General features: G+C 45.2%; 1 protein-coding gene across 6 annotated transcripts in view; it reads right to left on the bottom strand.

The window, feature by feature from the left end:
• The window catches only part of Ncald (neurocalcin delta), a 449,041-nt gene that overhangs the window by 250,662 nt on the left and 189,154 nt on the right, over positions 1-9,225 (bottom strand). The window lies entirely within an intron of this gene.

The following is a 9,225-nucleotide window of genomic DNA, read 5'->3' on the forward strand; positions in this document are numbered from 1 at the left end:
CTGCTCAAGTCTTTCACCAGCATCTTGCTGCTCTGGGGATGCAAGTGATCAGAGCTAACTGTGCAGTTGCACTTCTGAAGGATGAGAAGAAACATCTGCCTTTTACTTTCTTTGGTTTCCCAACATCTTGAATAAAGCAAGGGTTTGTCTCCAGTTTGTCTCCTCACTTGGTGATCTGATCTACTAGAGACAAAAAGCATTGAATTTTGGGGGGGTCTTATTTGAGTAATTTATACCTTTTGATGGTTTTATGTAATATTCAATATTCAATAAATAGAGTTTTGTTTTGTGCCAGACATTTTGTTAGTTTCAAGGATTAATGAGCTTGGACCCACATGGAGCCTGGCCTTAGGGGATTTACAGTGTAGCCACAGAGACGGACAATTAAACTAGCAATTGCAATAAATTATGCTAAGTGTTACATAGGGTGATCAAATGTACTTACAGTCTCCAAAGTCAAGAAAGGCTTCTCAGAAGGAAGAAAAAAAAAATCTCTTTAAATGAATATCTAAAGAAGGCAAAGATCTGGATGTGAGAAGGTGGTGACCGGGTAGGGACTAAGACTGATTTCAGGACAGGACAGACGTACAAGCTTTCTTCAGAAGTGATGCGCAGAGGGACGTGCTAAAGGAAATTCCCTCTGGCTGTAGAAAAAATGAAAGAAAGAACAGGAAGGTGGTCCTTCCCCTAACCCCCTCGGGAGCCAAGGCGAGGGAGGTAGCTTAATTTGAAGATCACTGGGAGGCTCCGAAGGGGTCTAAACATGAAGGTTCGTGGTTAGTTTCATGTCTTAGATAGAGCTTGTTTACTGCACTGTGAAGTATGGGCCAGAGGATGGCAAAGACTGAAGAAGGGTCACTTTTTGATGACACGATAATCCAGCTATGTGGTAATACGGATCTGGACTAAGGTGTTGGCTCAAGGCACACACATTGACAATGTCGAGCAATATAAGTAACGCAAAAGGACATGCGGATGAACTAGACGGATGAAGAAGGACGGTGCAGGCTGTTCTCATACCGTGAACCTGCCTGCCTCAGTGAAGTCTACCCCGAGAAGGAGGAGAAACAGTAAGAAGAAACATCATTGGTAAATTTTACATAGAAGGACTTGGAAGTGGTTTTAAGATATTCAAATAAAGACAACAAGCAGTTGGATCAGCCTCTCTGGGAACCAAGAGATAGGAGTCAGGAATTCGTTAGCAGATAGATGGTCTCGTGTCTTCATGGGAACTGTCCCCCAGGGGTTCATATATTTGAACATGTGGTCCCCAGCTGGCAGTGCTATTTTGGAAGGTTGTAGAACCTTTAGGAGGCAGAGTCCTGCTGGAGAAAGTAGGTCATGAGAGGCAGGCCTTTCCTAGCCCAGCTCCACTTCCTGTCTCACTCTGCTTCCTGACAGCAGATACCACCCACTGCCACATTCTCCTCGAGTGATGGACTATATCCTCTCTTGACCTGTAAGCTCAAATCAACTCTTCCTCCCTTCAGTTGCTTCTTGTTAGGTGTTTAGCCATAGCAACAAGCAAAGTAACTGATACAGATGGTACTTGAAGCCACGGAGATGGAGCCTGTGTGCAGGAGTACTGGGAAAGAGCCCTCGCATGCAGTGAGCCTCAGAGGGAGAAGAGCCTGGAAAGGAACATTAGGAGAGAATGGTAGCGTTCGTGGAAGCTGTTCCTGAGCCCCAGAGTGTGGGCAATGCTACTCTGGAGACTCATTTTAAAACAAGAGCAGTGACACTACTATAACAACCACTTCACCAAGTTGTTCCAAGGAGATGACCTGACCTGTGCAAAGTCCCTTAGCACATGGCCTGCCATGTGCTTCGTCCATACCAGGAGTTTATTTTTAAGTGTATTGGATAGTAAACAAATTGCAGCATTCATTCAGTTTGCAAGAAATAAGAGTTCCCAGAGAGCAGAAGTCTCCTAACAACAGCTGCTTGCACCAATCACCTTCTGTAAGCTACTGATATTCACAAGAGCCTCCAAATCAGATTTGTCTCTGAGTACAGCATTTATTTAGCAAACAGAACTCCTTTTTCTCTTTAGTTTCCCTAACAATGCAACAAGCAAAAAGACGTGTTTCTCAACTGAGATTAGCTTACTAACGTCATATGGAACCTAAAGGCCAAATGGGAATTTGAACCCCAGTTTTCTGGTTGCAGGTTAGTCCCATTTTGCTCTTACTTGGAAATTTTTGTGGCCCATCTTACCAGCACTACAAAATGTTTTGAGATGACTTTTGCCTATAGTAACTCTTGCCAGATTTGCTGTGAACCCCCAGTGCCATCAACAGGGCATAATGTTTTGTACCACTGTGTTCCTGTACCTCTGCCTCCCATCTGAACACAATGAAACGCCAGTGGTCAGACCCTGTAAATACCAAACTGCAATCAAACCATGCTGTGTAAAGAATTAGCACCATTACTAATAAACTTCAAGGGAAAAAAACCCCTGAAGTTTAGATTCTTTTCATTTTAATTGATGTCTTAGGGTGCTGGGAACAGACACCATGACCAAGGCAACTCTTATAAGGAAAACATTTATTTGAGGCTAGCTTACTGGTTCTGAGTTTCAGTCAATTATCGTCACAGTGGAAACATGGCAGCATCTAGGCAGGCATGGTGCAGGAGGAGCTGAGAATTTTACATCTTGTTCCAAAGGCAAACAAGAGAAGACTGACTCCTCAAGTAGCTAGGAGAAGAGTCTCAAAGCCATACTCACACTTCCCCCAACAAAGCCACACCTTCTAAAAGTACCACTCCCTGGGCCAAGCATATTTAAATCATCACATTTGGATCTAAGAATATCTAGCATGTGTGTATGTATGTATGTATGTGTGTGTGTGTGTGTGTGTGTGTGTATTTGTGTATGTGTGTGTGTGTGTGTCTGTCTGTCTGTCTGTCTGTCTGTATGTATGTATGTATGTATGTATGTCCATAGTCTAAGTTTTTGGGTTTTTTTTGACATAGGGTTTCTCTATATAGCCCTGGCTGTCCTGGAACTCACTCTGTAGACCAGGCTGGCTTCAAACCCAGAAATCTGCCTGCCTCTGCCTCCCAAGTGCTGGGAATAAAGGCATGCGCCACCAATGCCTGACTTCATAGTCTAAGTTTTAAGACCCAGGTTCAGATAAAATATAATACTATATGGTCAGAACGCCAAAGAGATAGATGGTGTCTTCAAGTCTGGGTTTATGTACACAAGACTGATTCAAAGAGGGTTGCTCTGCAGTGATGCTGTGCTCCTACAACCCCGGGCTGAGAAATGAGTCACCATGACATCAGGCACTTCATCAAAGTTCCTCTACTTGGTTGTCTCCAGGCAACATGGGGCTCCGAGCAGCCACAGTTAGAGTAGCTGGCGTGGGAACGGCTACTGATCGTTACAGTGTCGGGGTAGAGCCAGTGGGCCAGATGATGGATTCAAAGTGGGCATTTAGCCTTCCTTTCCTCCCAAAGCCTACTAATGACAGTAAAAGGATTTTATTACAAGCAAACACCTACAGGGACAAAGAAGAGATAACAGCCACGAATTTTGGAAAGCAGATGGGCAAGTGTTGTTTGACTCAACAAACCTGAAAATGTCTGAGGAGGGAGGGCGAGAGCAAAGAGCCAACCAGACTTGCATTGCGTAACCACCACATGGCTCAGGAGCTTGCAGGACTAGGTATCCTGAAAATCAGGGTTGACAGTGAAACTAAAGGCAAAGGGGATGAGAGAGAGAGTCTTGCTGGGAGTCTGCTGGACCAGATGCAGCTATACAGCCAACAAATGGCCCTGTTTCCCCAAACCCACCATTCCTGGCTCTGCAATGGGATTCTGTAGTGGCTCCACTAGCACCCTGATATGTCTGTCTCTGGGGCTTGACTCTTCCACAGAAATATCCTTATTGTCTGGGAGACTCACTTTGGTTCCTGGGACATGGGCAGAAGCGACAGTGAGCAGTGTCTAAGCGTTCAACATAAAAGTCATAGTCTCCTTCTTCTTCCCATATTGGATTTCTGACATAGCTGTGAGAAGAATGTGCCCTGGCCACCTGCTAGCCCAAGAAGACGGAATGTTGGTGAGGCAGACCGGATCTGAGCTCAGGGCCAGGAGCCAAGGCCAGCTAATGTGCAGGTTCATAAGCCAGATGCAAGCACCTGTAGCTGTCATCTGCCCCTGAAATTCTGTGGGACTTGTTCCACAGCATGGTTGGCAGGGTTGAAAATAGAGACCTGGAAATAGAATGTTGCTGTAATGAAAACAATAATGTGTACTATTGACATTGGGAACAGGTGGCAATAGATCATAAATATAACGTGCTGCAGTATACATTCCTAAGCTAAAATATAAGGAAGAAAATAGAATACAAGATTATAACTCATGTTGATGTGTATGTGTGTGTGTATGTGTATGCATATGTAGATATGGTATATTGCTATTGATAGAAACCTGAGAGAGGTTTAATCTTCTGCATGTACCTAAAGCCTGGATAAAGAATATTTACAGGGCATGCTAGATCATTTTACATCAACCAGACACAAGCTACAATCATCAGAAAGGAAGAAACCTCAATTAAGTAAATGCCTCCATAAGATCAGGCTGTAGATAAGCCTGTGGGGTATTTTCTTAATTAGCGATTGATGTGAGAGGATCCAGCTCTTTGTGGGTGGTGCCATCCTTGGCCTGGTGGTCCTGGGTTCTATCAGAAAGCAGACTGAGCAAGCTGTGATGAGCAAACCAGTAAGCAGCATCCCTCCATCACCTCTGCATCAGCTCCAGGTTCCTGCTCTGCTTGAGTTCCTGTCCTGACTTCCTTCAGTGATAAACAGTGATGTGGAAGTGTAAACTGAATAAACCCTGTCCTCCCCAAGTTGTCTTAGTCACAGTGGTTCATCCCAGCCATAGAAACCCTAACTAAGACACAAGGTGACTCAAGTGTGCTCAGCAGTCTCAGGCCACGGCAGTAAGGAGCTTACAAATACAGAAGAACAGGGAGAGGCCATGCTCCGTAGGCATGTGGAAAGAAAGGGCTTACCACTCTGAGCCATGGCCCCTTCCTCCTGTGTCCATCAATGGCAGCTTTGATTTTTCCAGGCTTGGCTTGGAGGCATCTGTGTTTGAAAGGCTCTGAAGGCTGCCCCTGGAGCCTCCTGGAACTAGTGCTTCAGATCATTTCTCAGGGCCCAGCACCACTCAACTGCCCTTACATTAATCAATCAATCAATCAACTAATTAATTAGTGGCTCTAAACAAGTCATTTCACCCCACAGACTTGCATTCCCTTGACTTCTTTCAATGTTTCCACAATGGCTGTTTGTTCCAATTCTCAAACTATGGAAGTGTGGGAACTCCTTAAGTCTATTTAGTTTTAAGCTATTCCTCAAAAATCTACCAGAGGGATCAAGGCACTATCATCTTCCCTACTGAAGTCTCTCTTCTCCCTAGAGCATGGAGTCCCAGGTCAAGACCACAGGCGCAGCTGGCAAAGTGTAGACTGCACAGGGGCGAGGAGAGGGGTAACCTGCTGTGTGTTGTATTTAAAGACTTATTTCTAGTCAGGAAGAGAACTTTAGTTGGCCATCCCATCTATAAAACAAGACATTCCTCTTTAGACTGTCCTCAGAAAGTAAGAGCAGGGTCCATGGTGCATCATGGGTGAGTTAAATAATACACGTGACAAGTCCCCAGACTAGATGAATAATGGAGAAATGTCTCTGTAGCTGTATGTATGTATAGAGCATATGACTTCTCAATGGCTCACCCATAATTCACCTTGTTGCCAGGGTGTTCCAAGTTCATCCCTGAAAGATGCTGGCCAGGAGTGCAAGTAGGAGCTGGGAGGAAGCCCCATATGGCTGCTCATTCTGAGGCAAGTGAGAGCACAAGGTCTTGTCCATATGAAGAATGTAAATGTGAGAGATGCAGGGCTGCCAGTTCATCAGATGAAGCCGCTAACAATTCACATCTTCCTAGGCTTCTGCCTCAGCCTGGACCAGCTGGAACTCCAGCAGGCTTATAAAACACCTCTCTACCAGGCATGGACCATGCTTTCTTATTCCAACACACCCTCTCCATATGCCCTGGCTTGCTGAACCACATTCCCTTCTCTTCCCTAGTTTCCCTGGCTACAAACACCAGGCAAAGCCAAGGGGATAATGGCAATTAGATACATTACAGCCCTTGATGCAGAAAAACATGCCTAACTCCGTGCCTGCCTGCTTCCCATTGCTCATCTCTGAGCACAGCTGCAGAGCACACAAGTGACCTGGGGCTCATGCAAGGCAGGTCTCATCAGCCTCCAGCACAATCCTACAGAGGCAAACTCCATATCTAACATAGCATAGGTGGAGAGAGGGCAAAGGGAATGGACAGGAGAGATTTAATATGAAGAGTGTGACCAGACGGATGTAAGGGTGGTTAGCACTGAAAAGTACCTTGAGCTGATTCTCTACAGGGTGCTAACAAAGCAAAGAACTCCTCTACCAGATTAGAATAGAGCCCTCTATGCAGCTTGCCAACTGCCTGTGTGGGCAACTACACCTGCAGAGCTGGCTGGAGGGTGGCAGCCAGAGGATGTTTCCTTTCCTAACCCACACCTTCCCCTTCCCACAGTTCCCTTCTGTCTCCTGCTTCCTTCATCCCCACATGTTTGGAGGAATGTGGGTGGGTGTATATCCTGGGTACCTGGGAAGGAGCCCAACTTTCTCTTAGTAAGACTTCTGCCACTGGTTAGATGCAATGGCCTCACTATGTATAGTGTTGCTGTAGGGACAGCCACACGTTCACATTTGCTTCCAAACCAGTGTTACCTAACTCCTCTGTCACCAGATGAACAATAGTCATTGTTGGTATGAGTCTTCATGTGGGCATCTCTGATGGCCAACTCTTCCCAATTTAATGCATATTGTGGGAAACAAGAAATTGCCACAGTCTCAATGAAGTCTTTGGGATGTAAGTTAAGTGATAGATGATGGTTAATGGGACTATTTGTTATGAAAGGACCTTCCCAATCATGTTTTAGATACCTGGTCTCTGCCTTGCATGGAGATTGTCATTAACCATTCCCAGGAAGTAAGAGCAGGGCCCATGGTGTATCATGAACCAGTTAGAAAATACATGTGACAACCCACCCCAGACTGGATGAATAATGGAGAAATGTCTCTCTAGCTGGACCAAGGGAGTATGTTTAGGACAGTTGACTTCACACTGGCTTACCCATAATGCACTAAAAAATGATAAGTCCCAATAAGAATACCCCAGTCCCCATCCCATTCCTACCATGAGACTCTTGAGAGACCATTGGGCAGCACACTGGCATGCCTTCCTTGGCCCCTCCCGCTCTCCAGAGTCCTCTCTTACTTTTTCTTAACTAATCCACATTCACTCTGCCTTGTCTTTCCTTATTCTTCTTGAACGTGAGGTGACAAATTTAGAACATGCCTTGGGTAGCTTTTATTAGGTGACCGTTGGTTCAGCACCCTAACTCCACAAGCTAAGTTCATCAAGAGCTGAGCCCATTTGCAAAATCTCTCATCAAGGAACTGGGGCCTAGTTGAAGAAAAGTCACTGGAAACCTACCTTAGAAGGTTGTATTGTGTTGCCAGTTCCCTCTCTCTCTCTCTCTCTCTCTCTCTCTCTCTCTCTCTCTCTCTCTCTCTCTCTCTCTCTCTCTCTCTCTTTCCTTTTATCTCCTCTCCTCCCCTCTCTTCTTTTCTTTCTCCCAGTCCACACCCCTTCCTTGTTGGGTATGAAGTGATTTCCTCTACCACATGTTTCTAACTCCATGATATCTTGCCCAGGACCAAACTACCATGAACTGAACTCTTTCTAAAGTCATGAGCTAAATGGACTCCCTGATTCCCTAGTTGTTCATCAGGTATTAGGTCACAGCACAGAATAACTAAAGGATTCTGACCTTATGCTAGCCACCTTTGAAAGCATTGCTGACCTCTATCTGGATAAATGTAGAGCCAGCCACTGGGTGACTTGTAAAACAACATGGCTATAGAACAAACACTATACCCTTCTCAAGACTGAGGAAAGGGACTGTCAAGATGGTTGCCTGCTGCCAAGCCTGATGTTTGATCCCTGGGACCTACATATTGAAGGGAGAGAACTCACTGTTTCAAATTGTTCTCTGGCTGTCACATACACACTATGCATGCATGCTCACACACACACACACACACACACACACACACACATGTAATTTTTAAAAAGTTATAAAGCACTGAGGAAAATAGTTAAATGATAGAGTGTTGTCCAGCATGTATGAGGCTCTGGTTCAATGTCCAGCACTGGGAAAAAAGTAAAAGGAGCTAAGCAAAGCTTGCTAAAAGACCAGGAAGCTCAATATGAAGTACTGGGCTGAGGGCTCTATCATAGAAACATTTGTAAACACCCAGGCTCAGCCACGAGCTTTACTTATGAGAAATACTTGGTAAAAACATGCTGTTCTTAATGAACAGGAAGGGAAATAACAAGATGTGCTACTGCTGCTCAAGAGCCAAGCAGACTTCATAGACACAGCTACCTTTGTTACCCAGCCCTGGTAATGTCTTGCCTTTTGTGAATACATTGAGGGTTTGAAATGAACACATCCGGATGACCATTTATCATGTATTTAGCTTATGTCTGCTTTTCTGGTCAAAACCTTCAATAGCTTCTTACTTCACATGAATCTCAATATTGGCTCCTTGGTGCTGTCTGGAATCTGGCTCCATTTGTACTTGGTGGCCATTTTTCTAGTCCTCTCTCTCTGTACTTCATGCTCAGACTCACATTAAGGGGCAGGTCAAGCAGTCATTTGGTCTGGCACATTGATAAGGGATATAGACAAATACAGGTAAACCATCATTTGGTAGCCTTCAGCATTCAAGACAATGGAAGTGAGCTGAGTCTGCAGGTTCACAAGCTCAGACTAATAAAATATACAGAAGCACAGGAGGAGACATTCTGAGGATTGGAGAACACGGGGTGTAGGGAGGGAAAAAAGGAAATAGGAACCCCGTGACTGCAAGGTGGGCATGGCATGAGAGGAGAAGCACCCTTTCAAGTGAAGAGTTCCTCTTCTCTTCCTCTCTGAAAAGAGTAGTATCAGTGGCAGGGAGCCACTGAATCAATGGCAGGGGACACTGCATCACAGACTCAAGGGCAGGGGACACTGTATCAGAGACTCAAGGGCAGGGGACACTGCATCACAGACTCAAGGGCAGGGGACACTGCATCACAGAC

This window comes from Mastomys coucha, unplaced genomic scaffold, assembly GCF_008632895.1.
Source record: "Mastomys coucha isolate ucsf_1 unplaced genomic scaffold, UCSF_Mcou_1 pScaffold7, whole genome shotgun sequence".
Taxonomy (NCBI): Eukaryota; Metazoa; Chordata; class Mammalia; order Rodentia; family Muridae; genus Mastomys; species Mastomys coucha.